Below are 17,813 nucleotides of genomic sequence, written 5' to 3'. Positions count from 1 at the left end.
TATAAAAAATACCTATTACCATTCTACAGAGTGAGTGCTCCATGGAACATGACTTTTGTTGGACGTGGATTTAGAATAATTAATTCTAGGAGAAGATGTTTTCTCTTAACAGTGCTGAGTTAGGATTGTGATGTTATCACTTAGCAAAATATGTAAATACACTTGACCCTTGAACAACCAGGGGGCAAGGGTTAGGGATGCTGATCCCTGTGCATTCAAAAATCTGCAGATATCTTTTGACTCCCCTAAAACTTAATTACTAGCAACCTACTGTTGGCTGGAAGCCTTACCAATGACATAAATAGTTGATTATCACATATTTGGTATGTTATTATATATTCTATTCTTAAAATAGAATATGCTAGAGAAAAGAGAATGTTAAGAAAGTCGCAAGGAAGAGAAAATGCATTTATAGTCCTGTGTTGTAAAAATTCCATGTATAAGTGAACCTGTGCAGTTCAAACCCCTGTTGTTCAAGGGTCAACTGTATCTAAAAGTTCTGATGACTTTGGTCTTTTTTTTTTTTTATTAAATTGTTTTTTTGGGGGCGCCTGGGTGGCTCAATCGGTTGAGCGTCTGACTTCAGCTCAGGCCATGATCTCTCAGTTGACGAGTTCGAGCCCCGCGTTGGGCTCTGTGTTGACAGCTCAGAGCTTGGAGCCTGCTTCAGGTTCTGTGTCTCCCTCTCTCTCTCTGCCTCTCCCCAGCTCATGCTATCTCTCTCTGTCTCAAAAATAAAGATAAACATTAAAAAAAAATTAAATTGTTTTTTCAATGTTTATTTATTTTTGAGAGACAGAGAGAGAATGGGACAGGAGCAGTGAGAGAGGGAGACACAGAATCCGAAGCAGGTTCCAGGCTCTGAGCTGTCAGCACAGAGCTGGACGCGGGGCTCAAACCCACGAACTGTGAGATCATGACCTGAGCTGAAGTCAGGTGCTTAACTGACAGATCCACCCAGGCACCCCATGCTCTTTTTATATTATAGTACAACCTGTGTCATTGTCTTCACTTACTTATTGTATAAGGTGTATTTTATCTTTATTAACACTGTTTCAGGCACTGGGGAGACAATGAAGATGACAATTATAATGAGAAATGTAATGTCTTAAGAGGTCTACATGAACTGGTGTGGACTTGTGTGCCACGCAGATATCCGGACACTGCATGTAGCTTTGCAGAGCTGTCTTGTTGGAGAGGGTGAGAATATGGAAGTACGTCCAGTACCTCTACCTGAGGTGTTCACATTTACGAAAAGTAAATCAGAGCAGAAGTCTGACAAAGGATTTGTGTGTGACACATGTAGGACTTTCAGTCTCCAGGAGCTGGATGTTTACGGTTACAGAATATTTGAAATTCCCTGAAAATCATGAACTAGCCATTGACAAAACATTGGTGACATTATAATTTCTTAATTCAGAAAATCTGCTAACTAGTATTTTTATTAACTGCCACTCTCAATGAGTACATAAGTTTAGAAATCTGTTAATATTGCAGTCAGTAGTTTTGGAAATATCATTATAAATGAGTTTCTGCAACATTCTTAAGTGCCTTTGAAATCACACAAAAATTAAGCTAAATGCAGTATGGATTTAGCTTGAAGTATATTCCATGGTGTGGTAATTTGTGAAATGAATAACCATGTATGACCAGATAGTCTCGTAAAAGAACTTAAAAAACATTTTGATAAAGGGGGCTCGGTCAGTTAAGTGGCTTGGTCAGTTAAGTGTCCGACTTTGGCTCAAGTCATGATCTCAAGGTTTGTGAGTTCAAGCCCCATGTCAGGTTCTGTGCTGACAGCTCAGAGCCTGGAGTGTGCTTCAGATTCTGTGTCTCCCTCTCTCTCTCCTCCCTCCCCCACTTGTGCTCTCTCTCTCTCTCTCTCTCTGTCTCCCTCAAAAATAAATAAATAAACATTTAAAAAAATTGTGATACAGAACGCAAAATTTACCTTCTTAACCATTTTCTAGGCATACAGTTTAGTAGTGTTAAATATATTCACACTTTTGTGAAACAGTTCTCCATAACTTTCCCATTTTGCAAATTTGAAATTCAATACTTATGAAGCAACACCTCCTGATTTCTCCCTCCTGCCAGCCCCTGATAAGCATTATTCTACTTTCTGTTCCTATGAATTTGACTACTTTCGATACTTCACATAAGTGGCCTGTAGTACTTGTATTTTTGTGATGGGCTAATTTCACTTAGAGTAGCCTCAGGGCTCATCCATGTTGTAGCATGTGAAAGGATTTCCTTCCTTTTAAAGGCTGAGTAATATTCCATTGTATGTATATAACACATTTTCTTGATCCATTCATCAGTCAGTGGACATTTGGGTTGCTTCCAACTTTTGGCTGTTGTGATATTGTAAAGAACTTCTTAAAAATGATGTATAGTTTCTATCATAGGCTTGTAATATAGTTCACTTAACAACCTTCTCCTGATGGATTTATAGGCCATTTATGGTTTCCCCTACCATAAACATCTGATGAATGTCTTTCACATAAATCATTGGTTACATCTCTGATTATTTCCTTAGAATAAATTCCTGGAATGGAGTTCCTGGATCAAAAGGGATGCACATTTTTATGGCTTTTAGCACATGCTATCAAATTGTATTCTATATAAATGTATGAAGTGCGGGAGGGAGCTGATTTCTCCACAACCTTGCCAGTATTGGGTGTTGTCACTAAGAAGGAAAACAACGGAAGACTTTTGCCAATTTGATAGTTGAAAATGGTATCATAGATCATACTGTTGTTTTAATGTGCATTTTTTTGATTAGCACAGAGAGGTTGAACTTTGTGTTTTTTATGTGTCTGTCAGCTGTGTGTGTGTTGTATGTGTGTGTTAAAGATTCTATTAATATTCTTCACGCATTTTTCTTTTTTTTTTTTTAACGTTTATTTATTTTTTTTGAGACAGAGAGAGACAGAGCATGAATGGGGGAGGAGCAGAGAGAGAGGGAGACACAGAATCGGAAGCAGGCTCCAGGCTCTGAGCCATCAGCCCCGAGCCCGACGCGGGGCTCGAACTCACGGACCGTGAGATCGTGACCTGAGCTGAAGTCGGACGCTTAACCAACTGAGCCACCCAGGCGCCCCACTTCACCCATTTTTCTATTAAGCCACTGTATGTTTTTCCAATTGATTTGAAGACCCCTTTATAGAGTCATCATATTATATTTTTATCATATGTTGCAGGTATTTTCCCCCCAGTTTATCATTTTCCTTTTAATTTTTATGGTGTTTTTTGACACCTGACATTTAATATAGCCAAATCAGTGAATCTTTTCCTTTATGGTTTCTTTCCTCAGTGCATTATTGATAAGACTGGTGAAATATTAGGCAAAGCAAGTCTACTTTTCCCTGCTTCCTGCTTCAGAAAGATGAAATTGTAGCCATTTTAGGTTAATGTAGGGCATTATACATTTCATATTCAATCATTTACTCATTCGAAAACATTTATCAAGTGCACATGGTGTTCTAGGCACCTGTGTGAAGATGCTGGATTGCACAATATGCATCTGGGTTGCACAAAGTGGTGTCCATTATGGATTTTCAGGCAGTTTCAATTTCAAATATGTATTCCATCCTATTATCAGTCTTAGGAGTCAGATTACCTGTTCTGAATTTGGCTTCTGAATGTATGGGTGTACTATCCTTGGGTAACATGCCCATTTGGGATCCTGCTTCGCATGCCTACATCTGGACCCAGAAGGCAGGTACACTTTCCAGGCTGCAGCTGGAAGGGGACCAAGGTCCTGCTGCAATGGAAGGTGTGAATGCAAGGTAAACATTGCTCCTTCTTGTTCTAAGAGGGAGCAGCATCTGTTTGGGGTGGCCAGTGGAACAGCCAAGTCCCTGTCGTCACTCCCTGGCCCACATTGCTCATGCTGGCTCATTCATTTCCTTTCTAAGCTACACAGATGTCAGAGCCTGAGATGGGACCCTCACATCCATAGGCATCTTTCTTTACATTATTGCCAGGAGAGAGGGCCAAAGTGAAGGAGCTGTAAACACTGATGATTCCCAACCATGTAAAAGACCCCCTTCAAGCAGCAGCCAGCCCCAGACACCACGGCATGAGGACCTATCCTGTGGTAGGGCGACCACCCCGGAGTTAGGTGCCTTGAAAACTCTCCATGTGAGGTATCACTGCTTCTCGGGCTGCGGGACTTCTGATGAGAATCCTGGTTGATAATCATTAGGGTCACATGTGGCAGTATTATGCCTCACTGGATTTGGTTTCAGCCCTTGCTCAGGGCCAGGAAATGGATTTTTAAAAATCACACTGGGGGCGCGTTGGTGGCGCAGTCGGTTAAGCGTCCGACTTCAGCCAGGTCACGATCTCGTGGTCAGTGAGTTCGAGCCCCGCGTCAGGCTCTGGGCTGATGGCTCGGAGCCTGGAGCCTGTTTCCGATTCTGTGTCTCCCTCTCTCTCTGCCCCTCCCCTGTTCATGCTCTGTCTCTCTCTGTCCCAAAAATAAAATAAACGTTGAAAAAAAAATTTGAAAAAATCACACTGTTGTACCACAGTTGGTCAGCTGCCCATGTCTGAAGTGTTCTACTTTGGGACTCTATAAATTTTGTAGTTTTTTCCCCTAGGAAATCCTTATAATTCGAAACAAGTAATGGGTGATTATTTATTAATAGTTACTTTATGGAGAAGGAAATCGAGGCAGACTGACTCTCACCAGCCCATGCATATGGCTGCTCGGCGTCAGGGTGATTTTCAGCATATTTTGGTTTTATCTCCAGCTGGATGCCAGCTGTATTACGAGACAATATAAATTCAGAGCCTTTTATTCAGAAAACTCATTCATCTGATCATCCTAGACACACTTGTAATTCTATCAGGTGACATTAGAGGGTCACAGACTCCAGAGACAGAACAATCTGTATAACTGCTTTCCAAGAGAACTTTCAGCATTCTAATGGAAATGTTTTATATCTGCTCTGTTTAATGCAGTAGCCACCAGCCACATGTGGCTATTGAACACTTGAAATGTGGCTAGCGTGACTGAGGAACTGAATTTTAAATTTTCATTAATTTTGGTTAATTTAAATTTAAATAGCCACATGTGGCTAGTTGGATGGCACAGATTTATAAAGCCCTGTGTTCATTTTGTTTTTATTGTAATTCACTGTGAGAAGCACATTTTATATTGTACTGCAGCACAGATGCACCGTATGTGACCGAGGAAGCCCCCTCCCTCATCACCCGAATTTCACCAAACGGTATTTAGACTTACTACAGACAGTGCACAGTGGTAATTTCTATTTCATTCTGTTCTGTTTCATTTTTTAACATTTTTATGTATGTATGTATGTATGTATGTATGTATGTATGTATGTATTTATTATGGGGGGTAGAGAGGCAGAGAAAGGGAGAGACAGAGAATCCCAAGGGGGCTGCACGCTGTCAGCACAGAGTCTGACGCGGGGCTCCATTTCACCAAATGTGAGATCACGACCTGAGCCGAAATCAGGAGTTGGTCACTTAACTGACTGATCCACCGAGGCGCCCCACCTATTATTATTTTTTAAAAGGAGTGTAGTTGTAAGCTCGGGATTGACAGCTTTGAAGACCAGCAATAATGTTGTTCTTATTATTCATTTAGCAGTTGAAATATGAGATTTTTCAGCACCTCACCTCAGGAGAATTTTTGTAGCATGAAACTATTTAGTGAATATGTAAGCACAATTGTGTAAAAAAAAAATCTATGTTCATATCGAAGTGTTTTTTTTAAAGTTTATTTATTTTTGAGAGAGACCGGGGGAGGGACACAGAGGGAGAGAGGGAGAGAGAATCCCAGGCAGGCTCCACAGTGTCGGTGCAGAGCCAGTTGTGGGGCTTCATACCGCGAACCGTAAGATCATGACCTGAGCTGAAATCATGAGTCGAATGCTTAACCACCTGAGCCATCCAGGCGCCCCTGTTCTATTTCATTAATTAATTAATTTATTAATTTTTTTTAATGTTTGTTTGTTTGAGACAGAGAGAGACAGCACGAGCAGGGGAGGGCAGAGAGAGAGGGAGACAGAATCGGAAGCAGGCTCCAGGCTCCGAGCTGTCAGCACAGAGTCTGATGTGGGGCTCGAACCCACAAACCGTGAGATCATGACCTGTGCCGAAGTCAGACGCTTAACCGACTGAGCCACCCCACGAGCCCCTGTTTCATTTTTTAAAATGGTGGTTTTGACTTTTTAAAATGGTGGTTTTTGACCATTTTTTAAAATGGTGGTTTTGACTTAAAATGGTGGTTGTGACTCACGAGTGGGTTATAAGTTCCAGGTTTAAGAACATTGTGGTACATTATCTTCCCCACACCTCCAGCCATTTCCTCTACCTTTATCTCTGGTCTCTGCATCTGGCCCCCTTGCAGGGACTTTGCACTTGCTGTTCCCTCTGCCTGGTGTGCTTTTCCCTGTATCATCTCATGACTACATTTCTCACCTCCTCAGATTTCTACTTTACTGTTCACCAAAGATCTTCTCCTGTAACCACCCTACTGGGATGCTCTGGGGAGCTCTTATCCTGGCTTACTTTTTTGGTAGCATTCATTACCTGACATAGGTATCATTAGCTTGTTATCTGCTTTCCCAACTAGAATGTCAGTTCCATGAAGGCAGGGACTGTTTTGTGTGCTGGTATGTCCTAGCATCCAAAACAGGCTTTCAAGAAATATTTGTTGAATAATTGAATAGACAGGGCCCCATGATCTTACTGAGATTTTGGTTATGGCTTTAATTTTTTTTTTTTTTTTGGCGGGGTTGGGGGAAGAGTGCAAGCCGGGGAGGGACAGAGAGAGGGGGACAGAAGATCTGAAGCAGGCTCTGTGCGGACAGGCTGACAGCAGTGAGCCCAGTGTGGGGCTCAAACTCATGAACCTCGAGATCATGACCTGAGCCGAAGTCAGATGCTCAACCAACTAAGCCACCCAGGTGTCCCTTTGTTATGGCTTTATATGCTTGTGGAAAAAGTTTGTGGGAACTTTCATTCATTCCTTTGGAGATACTGAATTCATCCCAGTGGCCTGGCTTGTGCTCTGGTCACTGGGAATAGAGATGCTAGAGAAGAAGGTAGACACATCTTTCTCCTTTTGAAAATTTTAATTGGTGCCTGGGACTCTGCTGTGTACAGGTCCAGGAACATTGTGAATACGCACCAGACAATTAGAGGAGTCAGATGGAGATTTTGTATTTTTCTAAAGTAAAAGCAGCCCTTACTAGAGCCGCCAGGTGGTGGGGCCAGCAGTGCAGGGAGGTCTAGGAAGGTAACCACAAACAGAGTGTGATATGGAAACACTGGGTTTCTGGTGAGGTGCCCCAACTTAGCTGATATTGTAGACTCTCTGAGAGTCTCAGACTAGAAGTCAGGTTTTACCTTCCATTCCAGAAGCTCTCCATGCATCTCTTTATGGTTTTCTCCTACATTTTCCTTTCAGCCTAGAATAAAAATGGCCAGCCAAAAAAAAAAAAAAAAAAGTTATTATTGCTTCAGTGCTGAGTGGCAAGCTTTATGAGAACTGAGTAATGGAGTTGTGGATAGCTATCTAATTATAATCATACCTTGAAATTTTTATTAGCCAGTCTTTGTACTTGGTGGTTTCTGCTTATACTACAGATATGTTGGTGGTTCTTGAATCCATTTTGAAGGCACAGAGTGTTTCTATTCTTGGTGTATTTTCCCTCATCTTTCCTTATAGCCAGATTTGTGATTCCTCAGACTTTTTCCCTGTCCTTCATTAGAGAGTCATCGGGATGGTGCTATTTTTTTCTCCTTTGTTGAGTGTACACAGTAAATATAATTTGTTGAATGGCTTTCTTTCTTTTTTTTTTCAACAGGAAGTCTTCAAAGAGAGCCTATTATAGTATTAAGCCTCCATGTAATAAACAGTGGAGCTGGGCCAATAAGTCCAAAACATCTGAGCAATCTCTTTATATTGTACACTCGAGCTTTTAGATGCATAAATTTTACAGTACATCATCTGACACTATTTGTGATAAATATTCCCCAGTGATTAAATCATCATTTTATGATCTTATGCACAGAAAGAGCATCCACAAAGCTACTCCCCACTCATCGAGCTCAAATGTTATTGTCCTGGTTTGTATATCAGAAACCTTTTATTAATTTTGGTGGAGCTGTTCTAAAGAGGTCGTGTGGATTTTCACAAAACAGTTTTATATAAGAAGTACCTTTTTTTTTTTTTTTTTTTTAAGAGAGGGACAGAGAGAGTAGGGATTGAACTACCTGGTGGGTCAAACCAGAAAATGGACCTTGAAGTAAGAGAAGCTGTTGTCTTGATGGCCGTGGTTAATAAATATTTACAGTGACGTCCTGAGCTGCAACTCTGCAGTTTTGTTAGCATAAACGTTTCATAACCACAGAATACTTGATGAGCGTGTGGGACAGGCGACTGACGCAGTGTATCCAGTAGGATGAAACTGCACTTACACTTGTTAGGGATGTGTGTCTGCCTGCATCACATTTTTTTTTTTAACTGAGTTAATGCGGTGGTCCCAGCTGGGATTTTGACTGTTCTCCACTGATGGAGCTCATGGGAGGGTGACAAGAGACCCTCTGGCCCTGAGGAATGACTGTTGATTTACAGCCTCAGATGAAGCTAAAGCTGACAGTTAGTGTTTTAAATAATGCATACTTAGCTCTGCAAACAAATGAGCCAGATCCTTCCTCTTGCCAGAGTCTCTCTGGAGGAAGGTGGAGGTGCTTGGGGCAGCGCATTAACTCCCTCCGCTGGCATGTGGGCCCAGAAAGCCCCTCTTCTCAGGCAGGGGGCTGTACCAGTGGAAGTTTCCATGCAGTGGCTGATGAGGAGAAAAGGGAAAGAAGGCACAGGGAGTGTGTCGGGAGAGTGGGCAGAGGGGCCGCTGGAGCATATCATGGGGTGGGGGTGGGGCAGGTCAGAGAGGAAAGCCCAGCTGGTGGGGAGATGGTGTCCTGCTACAGGGGCTTTTAGACTTGTGGAATTAGGTAATTTCTTGCCACTCCAAGTATGGGCTGTGGGCTGGTAGCAACAGCATCACCAGGGAGCTTGTTTGAAATGCAGAAGCCTAGGCCCTAACTCAGTCTTATGGATTCAGAATCTTTACCTGGACAAGATCTCCAGGTGATTCGTATGCACCTGAAAGTTTAGGAAGTGCTGACTAAGCACTCTCATTTTAATACTTTTGCAGTCCCTTGGTCAAGCATTAAATTATTAGTGACTTATAAAGCAGATTAGTAAGTCGTTCAAACCATGCTGGTTTGCAGCCCCTCCCCTTTTAGGGAAGAAAAGACGGAATAACAACAATAATTTGAGGTTAGCCAGGACTGCAGTTAGTGGGAATTTTAATGCAATTTTGGCCACAACACACCATTGCCAGGGTGAACTCAGAGTGGTGCTTTCCAGCTCGAGCAGGCATCAGAATCACCAGAGGGCTTGTTAAAACACTGTTGGATCCCACCCCAGAGTTGCCGATTTAGTAGTTTTTGGGATAGGGTCTGAGAATTTGTATTTCTTTTTTTTTTTTTAATTAAAAAAATTCTTTCTTTCTTTCTTTCTTTCTTTCTTTCTTTCTTTCTTTCTTTCTTTCTTTCGAGAGGTAGGGAGGGGCAGAGAGAGAGGGAGAGAGAGAATCCCAAGGGCAGAGCCCTGCTCACAGTTAGAACTCACAAACCGTGAGATGACCTGGGCTGAAACCAAGACTCAGGAGCTTAATCAACTGAGCCACCCAGGCGCCCCAAGAATTTGTATTTCTAACAAGTTCCCGGGTGATGCTACTGCTGGTCTGGTGACCTCACTTTGACAGGTGTAATTCTGATTGTGGCAGTCGCGTGGCACTTGTCTGTGTGATCCCTGCCCCATGAAGTCTGTGTTCTGTCTCTCACCCATACCTCCTTACTACTGATTCTCATAGTATTGTCCACAATCCACCCATACCTACAGATTCCCAGAGTCCACTCTCTTGACCGTCTGAGTCAGAATCCCTAGGAGTGGGACACAGGACGGTTCATAAGCATCCCAGGGCAACTCTTAGACGCACATGTGTGCTCCTTCCTAAAGGATTACATTCTTAGTAGCTAGGGTGTGTTTTCCCCTTTTCTTGGCCCTTTGTCACTTTGCTTGGGCCACTGCTGTACTGGGAGTGCCCTCCCACGTCTACTCACAGGATTCTCCTGTTCTTCCTGGTCTTTCTCAGAAGCTACATCCTCCTTGAGACTTCCTTGATTCCCCCCCAGCTGCATGTGATCCCTAGACTGTGCTTTTCTTTTAAAATAAGTTCTTTAAAATGAGATGTCAGTCCTTATATTTCAATCAATTCTAAGAAGCCCTTTCATCCCTCCCCAAGCCCTCTCCTCTTTTCTGAGTTGAATTTATAATATACGGCAACATGTGGCTTATTGTGAGGTGTAGGTCAGTGGACGTTGCCATGAGAAACAAGAAAAAGAATAAGAAAAGCTTATGACTTCTCAAAGTTTTAAATGTTAAAAAGTCAATCGTATGTTACACAAAATAACATCGCCCCTAATGCTGTTAAGTATGTGATCATAGCCCCTATTGATCGTAGGCTCTTGGATGGCTGAGACTGTCTTATATTCATCGTATTGGTCCCTCATGTACCTGGCTGATAGTAAGTGTTCAATAAATATTAGTTGAATGATATAAATGTGATTTATTTTTCTGCGGGTGAAGTTGACACCACTCCTTTTCTGGAGTCATTTATTGCGTGTGGAAATACATACCCTGCTCTGGATACTGATGAGAAGGCAAATAGAAGAGATTCAACCAGGAAAATGATGATCTTCATTCAGGCTTTAAATGCACAAGGCTCCCCAGGAACCACCGAGAGCCCACCTGTTTCTGCAGAATCCTGGATGTATGTGGGACTCAGGATGGGGAGTGGGCAGGAGATGGGCTTTGGGAAAGGGCTGCCTGCCTGGACTCTCTGTTAGAAGGGTATGGGGAAATCCTAAAGTCCTCTAGCCCAGAGACCCTAGGTCTCTAGTATCTCTATATCCCGGGCACTTAGAATAGAAAGCAGGCTGGGTGTCAGTGCTTGTTGAATGAATGAATGAATGAAATCCTGACTTTGAGTCCCCATCCAGGTATCAAATCTTGACCTCTTTATGTCTCATTTGGTTCATTTTTAAAGGTAGGGATGTTACTTATGTACTCCAAATTATCTCAAGGAATTTTTGAGAGCCTAAGATGAATTAATTAATCTGAGAGCACTTTTTCTTTTCTTTTTTTCAAAATTAAAGTTTATTTTTTCATTAAAAATTTTTTAATGCTTTATTTTTGAGAGAGACAGAGCATGAGTGGGGGAGGGGCAGAGAGAGAGGGAGACACAGACTCTGAAGCAGGTTCCAGGCTCTGAGCTCTCAGCACAGAGCCCGACGTAACATTTGAGAGGCTCAAACTGACCTGAGTTGAAGTCAGACACTTACCAACTGAGCCACTCAGGGGCCCTGTTTTTTCATTTTTGAGAGAGAGAGCATGAGCAGGGAAGGGACAGAGAGAGAGGGAGACACAGAATCTGAAGCAGGCTCCGTACTGACATCAGTGGGGCTTGAACCCACGAACTGCAAGATCATGACCTGAACTGAAGTCAGACCCTCAATCGACTGAGCCACCCAGGTTCCCCTGAGAGCACTTTTTAAAGTGTTAAATATGCATTATTACTTAGATCATAAGAGAACTTTTTCTGTGTTTATTACAAACAGCTCTTCTTGGCTCTGAAGGCCTATTTTATACATTTCTCAATTAGGGGACTCTTAGTTCTCTTGGTTGGCTCATTCTCTGATTTGCTCTGTATGCACAGCAAAGGAAGTGTAGGTTTTGAAAGTTTCTGAATCACCATGGTGTATCACAGGATCTTCCCACTAATACTTGTTTCTCTGACAGCTGTATTTTATATGTTGTATTGCAGCTTTCATTGAAGAAACTCTGGGCTTCTAAGAATGATTTGTTGTGGCATTTCCTTTTGAGACAGAAGCTTTGAAATAGGATAAATGCACAGGAGAGATATCTAGGTACAGTAGGGATGAGAGGAAGTCAGTGTTTGGACTTGGATCTCCTGAATTCAGGTCCTGACTCTGCCCTTCATTTGCAATATGTGTGATCTTGGGCATTTTTTTTTTCTTTTGTAAGATTTTATTAGGGAGAATTTCAAATATACACAAAAATGTGGAAAGTAGTATAGTGACCCCCCGCCCCCCATTTACCCATCACTCAGCTTCAATGGCTGTTAACTGATGGCCAATTTGTTTCAATGGTAACAGCGTCTACTCTTCCCCCCAATATAATTTTTAATAGAATGCAAGATGTCATGTTCTTTCATTCATAGATATTTCAATATGAATCTCTAAAAAGATAAGGAACCTTTGTTAATTTTTATGATTTTTTTTCTTTTTCAAAGATTTTATGAAAAGTCCTTATAGAGCAATATCCAGACTCCAGATCCAGCTGCCAAGGAGACCCTGTTATGCTGTGGGTACTGGGTGTGGCGTGGCAGGTGGCTCTGACTTCCCACCCTTCTGTTTCGATAGGGGTGGTGGGAAGTACCCCGTCTTTGGGGTCCACAGTGCTCACCTGATCAGGCAGGGGTTTCTTAGCACCATTCTTACCACTTGGGTTCCAGGGAAGCATGATCTTCACTTTGATGCCCAGCACACTCTGTCTGAGCAGTTCACGGGTCCCCACTGTGAATCATCAGGCCACCCACAAACTTCATGGATTTAGCCCTCTGTCCTCAGAGTTTCCCAGACTCCATGACTTTGCAGCCTTTGGCCCCACTCTCCATGATGACCCATAGCACACCCTAGCAGGCCCTCCACCCAGGAAGGCCTCCTAGGAGTGTGTAACCCAGAGACTCTGCCTGGGCAATAGCACACAGACCTTCTGTGGCCACCTTTTTCAGCATGAAGCCCTACACTGCCCTCAGGGGAGCCAAATCTCTTCTGAACCACAGCAGTCAATTCCCGGGTCCACTGGCCCGTCTCACCAAGGACATTCTACGTCCTGGTGGCCGGGATAATGATTTCTGTCCTGGTTGGTGTAATTCAGACCTCAACTCCAGAGTAGCCATCTTGAGTCAGTTCCCAAGTGAGATGCTCATTCAGTTCAGCTTTGAAGATGCCATCAGTGACACACTGCCTCTTCTTTGGAGATTTGCACCACCATCTTGCCGCTGTGTGCCACCAAAAGGAAAGCAGATAAGGACCTTTTAGAAACAGAACTAAAATGTCATTATCATGTCTGAACAAATCAATAATTCTTAATATCAATAGAATCCAATGTCATAAATTTTCTTTTTCTTTTTACACTTTGTTTGAAATAGGATCCAAACAAGCTCCACATCTGATATTTATAAAAGTGTCTTTTAAGTATCTTTTAATTTATGGGTTCTCTCTCACTTCTCTCTATCATATAAAAGTGCAAGGGGAAAAAAACAGGTTGTTTTCTTATGGAATTTATCAGTTTGGATTTTGCTGATCGTATCTTTGTGGCATATTTCCTATAAATTAGAGGCATGGCCAGACTTAGGTTAGGGTTTTGGTTTTGGTTTTGGATACTGGACATTGGACATGTTATTTGCTCTTTCTGACCTCTGTGAAATGGGGTGCAAACATATCTTATAGCTGTTATGAAATTAAAAAAGAGAACATCCAGGGAAGGATCACACCATATAAAGAATAGTTGTCATTATGACTGGATTATGCATCTTGTTAGCATTTGTGGGGCCGAGCCTAGGAAAGATACGTTCCTCCCACACTGGTCAGACTTAATATTACAGCAGGTGCCATGTCAGGAGGCTGAGCATCAGGTGGTCTAGAGGTCATGCTCTACTATATTAGGTTTGATAGGAGTCAAAGTAGTTAAATTCTCTGAGCTTTCCTCATTTCCTCAAATGTAGCTAATAACATATATCCTCAAAGTTCTGAGAAACAGAGATGATGTATGTAAAGAGCCTTGAACATGGTACTCGTCATGGGGTTGATGATTTTTGTTCTTGTTTCTTTTGATACCTGAGTTCTCATGTGGGACTTGGGGGCACTTAGGTTGAGAAGGGATTCTGGGTATGGCTGAGTCAGTGCTATGGGCTGGGGGTGTCACTAAAATTCTCTCTCTCCTCTTTTAAACATATTTGGGGTTAAAATAGCCTGCAGTATAATCAAAAGAAAGAAATAAAAGTAAACCCTTTGAGTGCTGAGCACAATTACATTTATTGGTGTGCAGCTGTTGGGATGTGAATGGAAATATCTAGTTTTTTCCATTATGACCAGGAGAAAGGCTGGGATTCTATTTTACACTGCATCAAATATGATATGGGTGCAGAAACCCAGCAAACATCACCTTAGAGTGCCAGCACCAGGACTGAGATGTAGTGACTCTTTTGTGATGTGCCTCCCCTTTTTAAATGTTTATTTATTTTTGAGAGAGAGAGAGCACGAGTAGGGGAGGGCAGAGAGAGGAGAGGGTGACAAAGAATCGGAGGCCGGCTCCGGGCTCCAAGCTGTCAGCACAGAACCTGATACAGGGCTCGAACCCACAAACTGTGAGATCATGACCTGAGCCGAAGTTGGACCCTTAATCGACTGAACCACCCAGGCGCCCCTGTGATGTGCCCCCTTTTGATGCACCAAGAAGGGCAAAACATCCCATCAGGAGGATTCTTACTCAAAATGCACTATCTGACTCTATCATGAGAAAACATCAGACAAACCCAAATCGAGGGACATTTTGTAAAATACTTGACCAGTTCTCTTGGCAGATGTCAAGGCTGTGAAAGACAAAGACAGGAACTGTCACAGGTGGGCAGATGCTAGCAAAGACTTGAGAACTAAATCCAATGTGGGATCCAGGATTGGATCCTGCATGAGAAAAAGAACATCAGAGGCAAAGCTGGCAGCATTCAAATAAGGTCTGTCAAGTAGTTAATAGTAATTTATCAGAGTTATTTTCCTGATTTTGGCAGTTGTATTATGGTTATGTAAGATGTTAACACTGGAAGAAGCTGGCTGAAGGGTACTGAACTCTGTACTGTTTTTGTAATTTTCTGTAAGTCTAAAATTACTTCAAACATTAAACACATGATACTGGGATGCATGGCAGCTTTTGCAAAATGTACTGTTTTATAGGAAGTGGAGGGTGCTTCATTTTTGCACATTAACTTGGGAGCTAGAAACACCAACTTACTCTTGAGCTAAAGCAGGCAGGTTGTATCTTGACTGGTGAAGTTCCTCACTGTAGATTGACAGGGAGTCATGTCAACTCTTTGAGATTCCCCAGAGACCATCCTAGTGCACAGGTGGTTGGGCACCTGGGTTGACAATGTTTTGGTTGCATCATCTTTCATATCTGGTTGATCTGGCAGATCTGACTGGTTAATAATGACAGTTCCCTCCTTAGGTTGGATGCCTGTTATATGCTAGAAACTTGAGTGCTAAGTGCTTATCATCATTAATCCTCATAACATCCTTGAAAGGCAGTTGATAGTTCCCCCATTTTATGATACATCTCACAGAGATTCATTTGCCCAATATCACTCAGCTGGAGTGGAAATCTGACTCCAAAGCTCAGACTCTGACAGCTGTTCCATTTTGTTCTCCCTCTTACTCCCTCTTAATGGGTGCCCTCCTGGCCAGTCTAATGCCTGTGTTCCCCTGTGGGCCTCCAGACCTGGCCCCTCCCTTATCATTTATCTATCTATCGCTGGTTAGAAAGAGGTACTGGTATTTTTCTATCCTCCGTTATCTATCTAATCGTAGAGTAGAATTGTATGTAGACTCTTTGGGGGCTGTTAATAGGTTTCTATGGTCAGATATCTTCGGGGGAACTTAGGGATAAATAAATTAAATAGCTCTCCACCTTTACCCAGGCAACTGAATACAGTTGGAAAAAACCACACAACCAGGCTTACTAGTCTCATCAGTTTGCTACCATTAACCTTGAGTGGGCTGTTCAAGCTGCCCAACATTGCTTCCCTATTGCCTTAGTCTAGTTGCCCACCCACTCCCTGGGATAACTGCTTCACACCTTCTCCCCACTCCTAACCTCCCCACATCTCCTAAGAAAAAACTAGCCCAAGAGAATTTCTGCAAGCCTCCACTGCTGCCTCGACCAAGCTGCCCGTATCCTGCCTCCTCTCCTGTTAAGGATGAGGCATCTTTGATTCTTGTGCATGAGACTGAGGACCTCCTGCCAGCAAATCTGCCTCCGGTCCTCTCTCTCCAGTTGCAGACGGGCATTTCCTCTATCTTCTGTTTTAGAAGAGCCCCCACCTTGACCACATATCCCCCTTCAGCTGCTGCTCTGTGCCTCTGTTCCCCTTTTCCGCAAACCTCCTTGGAAGAGTTTTCTTACCGACTGTCTCCAATCCCTTTCTTCCCATTATTGCTCTTTTTAAAAATTGAGGTGAAATTCACTTAACATAAAACCATTTTAATATGTTAAGATGTACAAGTCAGTAGCATTTAGTACATTCACATTGCTGTGTAACTACTGCCTTCATCTGGTTCCAAAGCCTTTTCCTCATCCCCAAAGTACCCCCCTTACTTGTTACACAGTCATCGTCTATTCTCCCCTCCTGCTAGCTTCTGGCAACCACCAATCTGTTTTCTGTCTCTACAGATTTACTTCTTTTGTATACTTTATAAAATGGAATCATACAAAATGTTGACCTCATTTCATTTACATGATGTTTTCAGCGTTCATCCATGTTGTGGCATGCATCAGAATTCTATTACCTTTTATTGTGTAGTAGTATCCCATTGTATGTATATGGCACATTTTGTTTATCTGCTCATTAATTGATGGACATTTGGGTTGTTTCTACCTTTTGGCTATTGTGAGTAGTGCTGCTATGCACATCCATGTATAAGTATTTGTTTGAGTATCTGTTTTCTGTGCTTTTGGGCATATCCCTAGGAGTGGAATTGCTGGGTCACATGGTAATTCTACGTCTCACTTTTTGAGTAGCCACTGAAGTATTTGGTGGTTTGGGCCAAGTGGCTGGACCATCTTACATTACAATGCACAGGTGTTTCAGTTGCCTTACCTCCTCATCCATATTTGATATTTCCTGCTCCCCCCTGCCGCCCCACATAGCCACCCTAGTAGATATGAAGCAGTATCTCATTATGGTTTTGATTCCCATTTCCCTAATGGCGAATGAACATCTTTTCATGTGCTTGTTGGCCATTTCTGTATCTTTGGAGAAATGTCTATTCAAGTCCTTTGCCCTTTTTTTCATTGGGTTATTTGTCATTGTTGTGGAGTTTCCCATTCTATCTTGAATCCACTGTAATCAGCTTTGCTTTAGTCCTTATCATCCCACAGAGTGACTCTTATCAAGGTTGCCAAAGGCTTCCCTCTTTGTCAAACCCAGCGGTCCATTCTCAGGCCTCATTTTCTTGTCCTTACAGCAACATTTAAGGGGGGGTCGATCACCCTTCCTTCCTGATGTGCTTTCTTCACTTGGCTTCCCAGATAACAACCATTCTTTCTTAGTTCTTCTCAGTGTTCTTTGCTGGTTCCTTCTCATCTTCATTACCTCCGGCCGTAAACTTCCTCTTGCCTCAGCTTTCACACCTCCTGTCTTTTTATCTCCACTTCCCTGGATGACCCCATCCTTCCAGTTGTTCAGGCCATCAATCTCGGAGCTGTCCTTGACCTCTCTTTTACCTCCTCCCCCTGGCTCTACCTCCACCTGGTTCTCCTCCACAACATATCCAGGCTCTGATCATGTCTCACAACCCTCCACTGCAGTCACTCTGTTCTAAACCACCATCATTTGTTACCT

The 17,813-nt window shown here is 42.6% G+C and overlaps 1 protein-coding gene and 1 pseudogene across 2 annotated transcripts in view; one reads left to right on the top strand and one right to left on the bottom strand.

Annotated features, from left to right (window-relative positions):
• KIAA1549L (KIAA1549 like) overlaps positions 1-17,813 on the top strand; it is a 268,897-nt gene that overhangs the window by 35,405 nt on the left and 215,679 nt on the right. The gene's annotated exons all lie outside the window — the stretch shown is intronic.
• On the bottom strand, positions 12,493-13,192 carry LOC112865600 (small ribosomal subunit protein uS3 pseudogene; annotated as a pseudogene).

Source organism: Puma concolor, chromosome D1 (assembly GCF_028749965.1).
Source record: "Puma concolor isolate L17-30 chromosome D1, mPumCon1.1.hap2, whole genome shotgun sequence".
Taxonomy (NCBI): Eukaryota; Metazoa; Chordata; class Mammalia; order Carnivora; family Felidae; genus Puma; species Puma concolor.
The sequence above is the reverse complement of the archived record's forward strand: the minus strand, read 5'-3'. Positions and strand labels throughout refer to the sequence as shown.